Here is a 12907-nt window from a genome sequence, read left to right on the forward strand (position 1 = left end):
AATCCTGAGGTTTTGCACTGGGGAAAGTCTGCTCTTCTTCCAACATTTGTCTTCACATGCCAGCTTCCCCTCCTCATTGAATATGAGCAAGAGGAGCAGATGTGATAAATAAGACAAACAGGAGGATGGATTCTGAAAAGGTGGTTGAGATCCAAAGGTGTAACATCCTGCTGCTAAAATGCATCCTTGAATAGTGGGGATCAAGGACTGGTCTATGTGGAGAGGCCCAGCTTTGCAAACTGGGTGTCTGAGCAGCATGCAGGGGAGCAAACATAATATAAAGGTTCACACACAGATGTCAAACTGCAGTGTCAGAACCAAACTACTGCAAGTTTGGTTTTTTTGGTTTTTTTAAATCTCAATAGTGCAAAGAAGAAACAGCTTGAGTTGCTGAGGGCTAGTGGCATCAGGCTGAAGGACAGATCCAGGTGGGGTGAGGTATTTGTAAAGTTCTTTGTGAAGGGCTGTGTGTCCATCTGTGCTGTGTGTCCATCTGTGCATGCTATCCTATCCAGGATACACTGGAAGAAAACTGAGAAATACTAATAAATTGTGTGAGAAATTACATTTCTTGGGTCTGAGAGGCTGGTTTCCTCATAAGCAACATGTTTTACAGGAATCTTTTTTGAGCCCTAAGCTGAAGGACGTTTTCAGCAAGCTGCTTGCCTGTGCATTTCCCAGTGCACAGCTGATGTGAGCAGACATGGCATGTCACAGCCTGGAACGATTTCCAGTCTCAGTGCAGGTCAGCAGCTATGCCATGTCTGCAGAGCAATTTGGCACATTTCTAGTTTAACCCAGTTAATCAGATCAGCTTCTTAAAATTATTTTTTTTTCAACACTCCTGGAAAAGCAGTCTACTTCAGCTGAAAGAATAAAAGACTCTTCTCTCAAAATACTGACCACGTTGTGTGTACTTATTGAGAAACTTCATGTAGGAGTTGTAAACCAAACAAATCAAGATCAATCCTTCAGGAAAATACAACCTCAGAACAGGAGAGGCTTATTTCAAAGTCATTACCCAAATAAGTGTTGTCTGTATGAGAAAAAAATCTTGGTATTTAGGAATATGCCCTAGAATGTGAAACATTCTTCAGTTCTGTGAAGAAACATATTTATTTTGCTGATTATTGCTGATGGAATAGTGCTTTGAATAACTAATGAATAGTGGTTCCTTCCACTTGGATATTTCTTAAACCCACATACCCTTAAGGAAAATTGTAACTCTTGGCCTTTTGTGGGGCTTTGCGCCTTGCCTTGGGGCCATGACTCTGTAACATCTCACTACTAGATTATATCACACTTGAAGTGGAGGCAACTCTGCTTATTTCAAAGTGCTTATTAAAAAGATTGAAAAAAGTAACTGTGCTGTATGCAATACCTACATAGTAGTTATTATTTAGGATATCATGGAGACTCTGCAAAGGAATATCTCTAAATTCAACATTTTCTTGGATCCAATCAGGACTGAAATGATTTGGATCTGGCTGATAGATAAGTAACACAGATAAATTGCATATTCTGCCTGTGCAGACTCACCTGTGCCATGTCTCCTGTTATCTTGGAGATACTCTTTGACCCTGAAACTCCTCATTTAACTGCTTGTATTTATGTCTCGAGGGCTTGATCTGCTGAAGTCAGTGGAAGCTTTGCTCCTGATTATAGTGGGGCATGTCTAGGCTCAGCAAAAGCATGGATGAGGTTGAAACTGCAGCTTTTCTTCTGCCTCCTCATCTACACCTTTGGACTGCAGTTTAACTGTACTAGTTTCAACCAAACCTCTGACTTTACCTCCTGCTGTGCTGCATGCTGCCACCTTAGCTCCCTTTGGGATCCCTGTATTTTTTTGAGTCTATCTTATCTATTTTCACTCCAGGTAAGAACAGCTGTGCTGGTTTGGATCATCTAACCCACTTATCTACTCTGCCTTCAACAGGGGCTGTAAGCAGATTTGTATCAATCAGTTATTGCTACTTCCAACGATTTTCAGCTCAGAGGATTTCCTGAACCTGCTGTGGCTTGCCTGTGGCATGGACCCCTCCAAACATGAGAGAGCATGCAAGTTCCTTGCATCCTCAGGGTGCTTTGGAAAGAACCTCCTCAGCAGATCCACTGCCTGCTGCATGACAAACTCCTTCCTTCTGTTTGCTTGGAACTTGGCTCCTACCAGCTTCGTGATCTGGTCCCTCATTGTCCTGGAGACACAACCAACACTCCATCCCTATCCACTCTCTCTGTGTCATTGATGATATCATAGCTTTTCCTGTACTGTGCCTCACATCTCATATCTTTTCCAGCTTTAGAAGTCCTATTCTCCTGCACTGTTCCTTGTACAGAAGTTGCGTCACACTTTTGCTCACCCTGAATCTCACTTTGAACCTGTTACTCTCCCTGAATCTTTTCCATCTCTTCTCTATTCTTTTCAAGGGCCCAGAACTGCATTGAGCATCCAAGGTGCATATACAAGATGGATTTATACAGCAGCATAGTGATCTTTCTACTTTATTGGGTTTTCCTTTTGTACTAATTCCAAACATTTATTTGTTCCTTGACTGTTGCAGAGCAGTGATTTTATATTTTCAAGAAAGTATCTACAATAGTTCAACCAAGGCTTCCTTTCTGAGTAGCATCAGTAAGCATGGAAAGCATTATTTACATGTGAAAATGAAGCTACTTCTCCTTAAATGCATTAATGGCTTTACACATGCCTAGACTGAATTTTATTTGCCATTATTTGGGCTGGTCATTCTCTCTCTTAAGATCTTCTTCAGGACTTTACCATCTGCCCTTGTATTCCCGACAAAAAACTTTGTATTTGTACTTTGTAAGTTTTTGACCTCCCTGCTCATCAAATCTTGCATTTCTCTGCTCTGGCTTCCCACTCCTGCTCACATCTCTGCCTTTTCCTTGCTTTCACCTCTCCAAAGGCTCACAATATCCTTCGGATTTCTTCACTTGGACCCATCATCCTTCACATTCGTTGTCTGCAGCCTACAATCCAGAAAAGTCATACTACTTTTTTTGTACTTTCTACTTTGCCACGTGGTTGAAATCATGTCAAACAGGGTTGTACCAAACCTCCAGTGTCTGAAGGGAGATTGTCTCTGCTGCAAGGGAGAGAGAGAGAGAGAGAGAACAGGATGCTCCTGCCAGGCAAATGAAGTAATATTTAGGAATTTCCAAAATTACTCATTATGCCATTTTTACTTTTTGAAAGTTATAGAAAATAAAGTTGTGGGTTTTGCTAACAGGAAAAAGAGGATTTATTAGCCTTTTTTGACCCTAGTGGTTAGCCAAAGTTTGTATTGTTTCAAAACCTAGCTGTTTATTTACAAAGAACAGGCACTGCTTTCTTTGCTTAACATGAGGAAACACTTTGCTCGCAGCTCCGAGCTCTTTTCCAGTGAGTGCTGCCTGCAGTCTGTGCTACCTGGCAGCAGCCAGCAAAGAGCTTTGCCAGCGCAGCTCAGCTCCCTCAGAAGACTTGTGTCATGTGCCTTCCTTTTGGATGGTGGATCCTATTGTTCCAGATAGTTTATTCCATAAAGGAAGTTAGTGGTTCCCTGTGAGAATGAGCCTAATGAGAGTGAATAAGGCTGCAATATCTTCTGTTTCCAACAAGCTTCAGCATGATTTATGATGGAAGGAACTTTATAAGGAGACTTATGGTCTTCCAGTTGTGTTGATTTTTCAAGAAGAAATAATCTGTCCGAAAACTCTCATTATTTTCACTACTTTCTTTCACCAGAAAAGCACACTTCAGGCATGCAGTCTTCATACCATAGACAGCTCTCTGGAAGTCCTAGCAAAGTCAAGCCTTGCTGTAATAACAGCATGTAATTCCACCATGGATGTAATGTTAGATAGGCTCAAGACTTTCAGAAATTAACCTCCTGGCCAAGCTTCTCCATTGAAAAGTTGAAAGCACATTGCATCTTTTCTTGTTTTCAAGGGTTTGTAAGGGGACTGTCTCTTATGAAAAGGTTAGGGAGACAAAGAGTTAATTTGGAAATCTGAGCTGGTTTTAATGACATTCAGAATTTGCTGCATCTTTTCTGCACTACATAAAAAACTGTCAATAGGTCTGTGAAATTCTGAAAAAATGCATGTGGCAACAACTGACTTCAGCTCCTGGCGTCAAACCTTTGCTTCTTCTCCATGTAGGAACATCTCTTGGTCTTTTCCAGTGATTTTTCTCATGGGGCTGGTCTGATTTTCCTCCCTCCATTCAGACTGGTCCATACTACAGTTTGGAACACATCTCTGAACATCTGAGGTGATGTAGGTCTGAGCAAACCTCCTGTAGCCTGTTCACATTTTGAGTATGTTGCTCAACATCACTGCTAGTAGCCACACAAACACAGCCTTACAGACCAGCCAGGCACTGCCACTGCAATTCCCAGTCTCTGCACGGTGTAACCCAACTCATGGCAGAGCAGGAGGGACAGCATCTCTTCCATAATCCAGGCATTTTTTGTTCAGTGTCCAGGCTTTTTCTGAGCTGTCTGCTTAGGAAGACATGCTCTCTGCTCTGCTTCAGAGGAAAAGAGCAGAGAGGGCTTTCTAACAGCAGCCTTCTGCTACATATTCTCACTGCAGAGGGCATAAGTGCTTTTTCCCAAGAGACAGTGCCTCTTTTCTTGTTACAGATGCTGCTTCTCACACTCCACTTTATGAGAGGCCATATTTTCAGCTTAAGGTGTGAGTAAAGAGCAAAAGCAAAGAAGTCCTCCAGTTGTGTGAGTGTTATTACAGCATGGCAGCACAGCCACTTCCTCGCTCTGGTGCATGTCAGCATTTGGATTACAGATTTACCAGTTTACAAGTTTACAAGGGTAAAACACCCATGGGCAGCTTGGTGGGCTGCTACAGGCACCTGAGAGCTTTCCCTTGACTGTAACTTTGGTTATTACTCCTTCTCAGGATTCTCTTCACCTTCAGCATCTCAAAGAGCAATTGTCTGTCCAGGAAGAGTGTCCCAGGCTCCCTTACACAGAGCTGCTCTGCAAGTGTGGTGCATTAGACCTTTTTCCATGTAAGAGCCCAACAGTGAGACCTGGGCAGCTTTCTGCATATGTCAGATGTGTAAGCTCAGGGTTAACAGAGGCTGAGACAGAGTTCCATGTGTCAGACAGGATCTTCTGTGCAGCTGGAGGTGAGCACACACAGCCTTGCTAAATCCCCAAAGGCTCATGAGCTTCTCCCAATGGTTCTTCAGTACATCCCCTGTTGCTAGGCCCAGGCTGATGGGAACAGGAGAGAGGGGGAGATGTTGCCCATAGAAATGCACTCTTTCTGCAGATCTGTCTGCTATCCCCACTGTCTTGCAGCTCTTTGACTCTTGTGGTCCAAGAGCCTCCAGATACATCTCAGACCTGAGTGGTATCATCTTTTCTTTAAGGTTTTGTAATAATGAAGAGACACCATACTGGAAAAGAAAAACACTAATTTGAACTAGTACAGACCAGGGAGTTACAATGAAATGACTACTTTTATTGGATAATTTTCATGGTCCTTGTTGCAAATATGAAAATGCAGCATGGCTTATAATGTGTTAAGTTTGTACTACAATATACTTCATTAGAAATTAATGACCTTGCCTATCAGACACAATTAATTGAAATTTCCTATGGAAATATAAATAGTTGCAGTTTCCAAAAAACCAAGTGTTGATACTTTATACATATATTTTTCATTGCATTGGCTAGTTTGTCCTTAATCCAATAATAAACGTTTAGTTGTTCAACTCTGAGAAAAAATTTTTGGCATCAAAAAGCTGACAAAATTCAGTATTTGAGTGGAGAAGAAGTTCTGCTTTCGTAGGTTCAGACTCCACTAATGATTAGCTCTTGGTATGCAATAATTTACACACTGTCAAAACAGGAGTTTTTGCAAAATTTGATTTTTCATTTGTAATGCTTGAAGCCACTTGCAACATTACATGCATAAATAGCAATTCTTATGTGAAATCCCCACATGTATATGTTTTATTTCAACCAGACAAATCTGCTGCAGTTTGAGCAGCAGCTCAACCCAAAGCAGAGGCCAGGAGCCCACAGTGGAGGGTGAGAGGGGTGAAGGACTGCATCAAGCACTCAGGTAAACAAAATGCTTGTTAATCTTTGCCCTCGGCATGCAGCAAGCGTGAGGGAGTGAGCTCTCATCTGGAAGAGTATTTGGAGAGAAGTAGCAAACATGCTATAAATTAACACCCTTGTTGACTTAATGAAAACCTTCCTGCCTTAACAACCTGCCAGACAGGGGTATGATTGATCTGTCTTCCCAGCAGTGCTCCCTACCACAGAGGAAATGTGTGTATGCTGTGAAGGATGGCTGGAAATGAGCAGTGAGAGCAGCTGTCCCAGCCAAAGACGGGCCATGTCCCCAGCAGTCTCCACAGCACTGGGTTTGAAGGGTGCTGCACCTGTGTGTGTGCTGCCACCATGGGAGATTTGTCACCAGCAAGGACATAGCCGAGACTTATTAAAAGGATCTGTGGTTTAAACAAATCGTAAACAGCCTCAGGGCACTGTGGTTCAGCTGGACTCAGCTTGCTCTTTGCCTCTGAAGCTTCTTGTTACCAGAAGCCTGACTACAAAGACGTGGCTCCTTTCATGTGGTGTCCTGCCAGGCTGGGTCACAAGTGTGCTACTGAGAGCACGGGTCTACTCCAGTGTCTGCCACTGGGCCCTCCTCTGCCTCTCTGTGGGAGACACCAGTTCCTCTTCTTTATTATCAGGAATTCGGAGCAGTGAATTGCTAAACCATCCAGCATCTAAGCCTTCTGGGAGACAAATATAAGGGCAATTTCTCTGTCACCTTTCTCGTGCCTCTTCTGTGGATCTACATGTATAATCCAGCCAAGGGCTTTGGACTAGAAGATTGTTTTGTTATAATCAATGACAAGTTTGCTAAAAATGAGTGTCTTACTGTTTTCATTTGATATGTATTTTTGAGGGATGCTGAGAGGTTGTGGATGACATGCAGTGGGAGGCACAAGGAGGGCTTGTTTCTCCCTTAATAGTGGTCTGAATCTGCCCTGGTTAATTGGTTAATCCTAATAAACATTTGCCAGCAGCTTGGCTTGTAGGAGGGAACTGTGAGGATCAGTCTCAAGCGTGGCTTTGCTGTCAAGAAGAGCTATTTTATATGCAGGCCTTCTGATGCTGCAAAGAGCACAGGAAGGGTATTTCCTTCAGCTTGGGCTCAGAAAAGTGAGAAGGAGTAGCAAGAGGTGGTGCTCCTCTTGCTGATGTGCCCTACAGTAGGTTGCAACCAGGACCTTGTCTTTGCATGGGATTTTATACTGCAAATAGCTATTCCATATTTGATCTTTGTTGAGAAAAGAAGACCATTTTAAATAGCAGATTCCGGGCAGCAATTTCTAGGGCCCAAGAGCTGGATATTTCTGGTGCTGCTTCTGGCGGAGGTGAAGGACAGATTGGGTTGTAGAGGCACGAATAAACTTGCATGTAGGAGCTGGCTTTTTGGGAGCTGCTTTAAAGCATTTTGACAACACACCTTCCTTTCCGCCTTGTACCTTTCCAGCCTTTAAACAGCAGATTTCAGCACACACAGCTTCTGCTCCTGGACTTGTACATTTACAGCAAATGAATTTTCTGCTGTAGTTTTGCAGTCACTCTGGGCTGATACTTTCTGCTGCCAGTGTTGCTCCCCACCCTCCCCCCTGTGCCCAAGGCGCAGCAGCCCTTGTTCCCGACTACCAACTGCACAGGGAGGGACAGTCCTGGGGTGGGACCACACCAAGGAGGACGTTTCATGGAGATCTGGTGAAGCAGAAGAGAGGAACCAACAGGAAGGTGCACTGGTGTCCTGCTATGTTAGAGGTATTTCTGGTAGCATGGAGTTATATAATTAAATGGAGAATGTATAGCAGAAATTTCAGCCATGAACCTTGTTTCAGTGTCCCTGATGTGAAAGGCTGTGCAAGGGCTTCTTTGTGCAAGAGAGGCTGCAAAAGAAGGAGCAGGATACTCAAGGCAAGAGAGATTTTGGTAAATGTGTGAAAAAGAAGCAGCTGATGCAACATTTCCTCTCTTAAGCAAGAGGCAGCTCAGCTCTCATGGCAGCTTAACTCTGTGTGGGTCCCAGAGCCAATATGAGCAGAGGTGCTGGCACGGGGATAGTCCAGGTGGGATCAGAGGCAGGTTCTCCCACCAATGTAACCCTTCATACTTCTTTGTCTGGTTTCCCTCCCCTGCACCCCCTCCCCTTTAAGAAAAATACTGTTTGTAATTTGGTTCATAATTTTGGAAGCAGGGAGAATTTGTTTACCGAGCACCAGTTTAGCTCAATTTTCCCATGTTTCTGCATGGCAGTCTTGCACCAGGGCTATTTATAATGACAGTGTTTGTTAAATCTGAGGTCTGGCATTGTGCTGGCTATTATGGCTGGCAGAAAGTCTGCCCTCTAATGCTACGTCTGCTTTTGCACCTCTTTCTCCCACTCAGTTCAGGATGAAATATTCCCGTTCTTTTCATGGCTTGGTTTTACACCCTGGTTAAATAAGAAAAATATGTGTGCTTCGTAATAGTGCTTGCTTGTTCTTCATCAGATGTGACCTTACACATGTAGAAAGTGTTTTCTACTCTCCAAAAAAAGAAAAAAAAAAAGGGGGGGGGGGGGGGGGAAGCAAGTTGAAGCCATACCAACCTAGAGATAAAAGCTACCAGGAAGATAAAATGTCATCCTAACACAGCAGGACTGAGCCACAGGACAACTCCAGAAGCAGCTTTCCAGCAGTGCAGCCCTGCCAAGGAATCACAACCTGCTGCTGTGGCTGCTGCCATCGGGGGTTGGGTTTTCTTAATAGCGTCACTCTAAACGTGGCCATTAGCATAATCTGAAGCGACAGGCAGGCAGAGGAGGGCAGTGGGCAGGCAGAGGAGGGCAGTGGGCAGCCCTCCCACCAGGCTGTCTCCCGACAGCTCCACCTCTGCCTACCCAATCCCTGCTGCATTGACACAGCTGTGGGTAAATATCTCTTTCTCCTCCTGTGTTCCAGTAGTGTTTTTTCAGAGAAACCTCTGCCTTTGGCTGGTGAACAGCCAAAGCACTTCTCATGGCTTTCTCTGTTCCCAAGGATGTAGGCTCTTCAGACCTTTAATAGGACCTTCATTGTCCAAATCCAAATATCTTTCAAGCCTTTCTCCATTGAGATTATGCACCAGATGTCCACGTTAGGGCCATAAGGATTTGGCATTTGCAGATAGGCAGGAGGAAGCGCAGTGAAAGGAACCATTTTCTCAGTAACAGACTCTGCTGAGGGCTATGTTTATGTTAAGCCATGCTCTCACTTCAGACCAGTGCAATGAGCCATCCATGGCACAAAAACACACAGGGTGGTGTATTTTTCAATGGATTCCACCTCTGAGGACTTTCCTGGTTTCTGGCTGCTGCTTAGCTGACAGAAGTGCTCAGGTCCAGACCAAGCCTTGTTTCTCTGGTAGGTTTCTCCCATGTTGCTGCCCATCAAGGGTGCCCATGAGGTTTTGAGTGGGAGGTGCAACCACTGCTGCAAGATCAGGGGAAAACTGCAATGCTTCCAGATATATTTGCTTTTTAAGTTTCTGCCTGCTAAACTGGTGAGTAGCTGGTGTACACCAGGAGCTTTCAAACCCTCCTCTGGTCCAACACAGCGTTACCTCCCCCATCCACACCAGGCTGGCACTGCCTGGCCTCTCACCAATGTGAACTGCATTGGCAGAACCTCCGTAATTATGTTAATATTCAGGCATCACCTGTAGTATGGCCTAGTCATTATTTGTATGAACAGGGAGACATCAGTGACATCAGGGAGCGTAGCAGTCTCCCCTTATGCTTCAGTAAGAAAGTTTCCAATGCAAATGCACAGTAATACTGTGACAGGTGATTTTTCAATGGCTCTTTTCCAAAGCAACGAAGAGAAGGAGAATTTGTCTTTGAAGATAAAAATTGCTCGTCTGAGTGGGTGCACAGCAGTGGCAGCATCACACCAGCAGCACTGGGTGTGTGCCTGGACAGCTGCTCCAGCTGCATTCCCTGCAAAGGGCTGAGCTCCCAAATGTTATGTCCACAGAAGGTAATAGAAAAATCTGTGTTAGGGAGTACATAACTTACCTGAGACCACACTCTGCAGAGACTCCTTAGCTTGCTTCACATTCCTTTTCTGAATAGGAAAAAGAAAAGGGAAGTTATTTCTCTGGAATGCTTTGATGACTGCTATTTGTAAATGCTTTCAATTATTTTTTGCCTGTTATGGAAGCCTAGAAGGCCACACCTGTGGAATATTCCTGTCTTGTAGATGATTTTTCTCCCCCTGCTGTGTCAGAAATCAGCCTGGTGGGCTGAAGCTAAGCATTTTGAAACAACTATCAAGTTTGTACATCCGTGCTTTTGTTTTGTTTTGCCTTTTTTTTTTTTGTTTGTTTTTTTTTTTTTTTTTGTTTTGTTTGTTTTGTTTTTTTGTTTTTTTTTTTTTTTAGTTTGGGTCTCCCCTCCCCCTAGTTAATACAAAGAAGACTTCTCCAATTAGCCTGACTGACTTACCTCTTAGCCACTTCTCTTGGATACTCTAGAAGCCACTGCAGCTGTGAGGAAGTGATTCCCAAGTTTTAAAGGAAAAATGAGCCTGCCCTCTAGCTGCTGAGTGCACCCTTGTTTCCATTTCCTTGACTTTCCCAGAGCACCCAGGATAGAAAGTCAGTTTTGCTCCCTCCCCTCGTGCTTCCGGAGCTCTGATGGTCCTTGTCATGCCCAGGGGCTCCAGCTGTATTTGCCACACGGTTCCTCTGCATGGACACAATCATCTGGATGGTAATTAACTGATAAGGACAGCTGTGTTGTGACTTTTGCACAGCAAAGCTGGCTCTCCAAGCCACGGGGCGGCAGTTTGTGGCATAATTTCACCGGCATTGCCTTTGCTATGGTGAGGAACCCATGCTTGAAGGGCAGGACAATGTCTCACAGCCCTCAGGGTCTGGTGATGCACAGCACCCAAGATCAGCACCCGGGTTTAAACAATGTATAGGATAAGGACCACACTGATGAGGGGAGAAATTAGTTTAGGGGTGTCAGCATAGCTCAATGATTTTTGGCTGTGGTAAAGCCTAGCACTGGCCTTTCACAAAAGAAAGTAATTTCTCCAATGGTCTGAAAGAAAAAAATGGTACATCATTTCCGAAATGTTGAAAGAGTTGCTTTAAGTGTTTTGGTTTGTTTTTTTTTTCCCCTAGAAAAATAAAATAATTTCTTGCAGAGAAAACTTTCAAGTACTTTCAAGAGGAAGAATTCTGTTTTCAAGCATTTGAAATAGAAACCCAGAAATGAATATTTAGGGAAAGTGGCTTCTTTTTAAATGCTGCCTCTGCCTAATGAAAACACCGGAGATAACATGGTCCAGTTCCTTTCTTTGCCCAGAGTAACTTGGACAGCCCTTGCCCTGATTTTGTGATGATAAAGTTCTTCCTTTCACAGAGCAAATGCATGCTCTGTGTCCTCTGACAGGCATCGTGCCTGGAGCGGGGCTTGTCCCGAGGGACCGTGCTGCTGGTCCTTGCGGGGTGTCCCTCACCTGCTCTGCAGACACCGTCTCGCTTTGCTGGCAGCACGCTGGGGCTGACTGGGGCACACAGGCATTCAATCAACACAGGGGTTAGGCCACCTTGTTGAGAAAGGAGCAAGACAAATCAAATTACCACTTTTGGAGGCAGAACTTCCCGTTTCTTGGAGAAATGGCCTAACTGAAAGGCTATGGTGTAATACCTTTTGTCTGAAGGAAAATGGCTGTAGCACTCAAAGAGCAGCTGTTGAGCTGTACAATAAAATCCTCCCCGACCCTTGCAAGAAGTTAGAAAGAGGGAAAGACCTCTTTAAGCATTTCTGATTTTTTTTTCCCTTGGAAAACTAGGATTTTAACTAACATGAACTTTGTGGTGAGTGTCCGCCATCACTGAATGCTTTAAAAGTACAATGTACAACCTCCTCTCCGCCAGATATTTGGTGAAGGCCGTGGCCCAGAGGGGTAAGGTGAGCAGCCAAATGGGTGCAGGCTCCGTGAAGGCTTTGAACATGGCAGAAAACAGGAGAGAGCTGTAAACACAGGCCAAGGAGGCGGAAATTTCTCGGGGGAGTCTGAGGGTGCACTGAGGGGCTGGTGACAGGCGGCTCTTGGCCGCGGCTGCCGCGGGGCAGGTTTGCAGAGAGGCCCGGGCCGTGCTCCTCAGCAGCGGGCTTGAGGCGTACGGAGCAGGCGGCAGAGGCGGCGCGTCTGTAAATCACGTTCAAGAAGGAATTTTCCGCTTGGGAAGCCGCTAGGTGGCATGTGAATGCAGCAGAAACCAAGAGCAGGAGGCAGAACAGGCTCCTCCGGCTCCTCCTCCGGCCGAAGGGGCCATCGCCGGCTCAGGCACTCGGGCACAAGCGCCGGCTTGTTCGAGTGACTGTATTCTAACATACCTCAGCTCTGTGGGGTTTTGTTTGTTCTGATTATTTGGCTGGGATTTTGTTTAATGGTGGCTTCTCTACACTTTATTTGTTTGTTTGTTGGGGGGATTTTTTAATGTTTTCTTTGGTGTTTTGTTTTTGTTTTGTTGATTTTTTTTTTCTTTAAAAAGGAAAAAGAAAAATTGGGGATTGTGGGACACAATATTTTAGCAGGCAGGACCAGCTCACGGTTCTCCACAGATACCTCCTGGGGTATGAACCAGGAGGGATGTAGTCACCCACTTCCCTGGCAGGCCATGTTACCTCCTCCTGTCTTTTCAGCTTTAAACAAAGTGTTATTTTACACAGATGTTCACCGACTGGACCTTTAACTATGGCTAGATATATTTTTTAAAGGTCACTGAAGAGCCACCATCACTCTATACTATTGCAGTATTAGAGCTGTTATCCAGCTCTGTTGTTT

At 44.5% G+C, this 12907-nt stretch overlaps 1 long non-coding RNA gene across 1 annotated transcript; it reads right to left on the reverse strand.

Annotated features, from left to right (window-relative positions):
• Window positions 1–378: 378 nt before the first annotated feature.
• LOC128807592 (uncharacterized) lies at window positions 379–12325 on the reverse strand. The gene is made up of 3 exons (XR_008437205.1): window positions 10549–12325; window positions 10120–10168; window positions 379–532 (listed from the first exon to the last, which is right to left on the reverse strand). It is a non-coding gene; the product is annotated as an uncharacterized LOC128807592 (long non-coding RNA).
• Window positions 12326–12907: the final 582 nt, after the last annotated feature.

This window comes from Vidua macroura, chromosome 5, assembly GCF_024509145.1.
Source record: "Vidua macroura isolate BioBank_ID:100142 chromosome 5, ASM2450914v1, whole genome shotgun sequence".
Taxonomy (NCBI): Eukaryota; Metazoa; Chordata; class Aves; order Passeriformes; family Viduidae; genus Vidua; species Vidua macroura.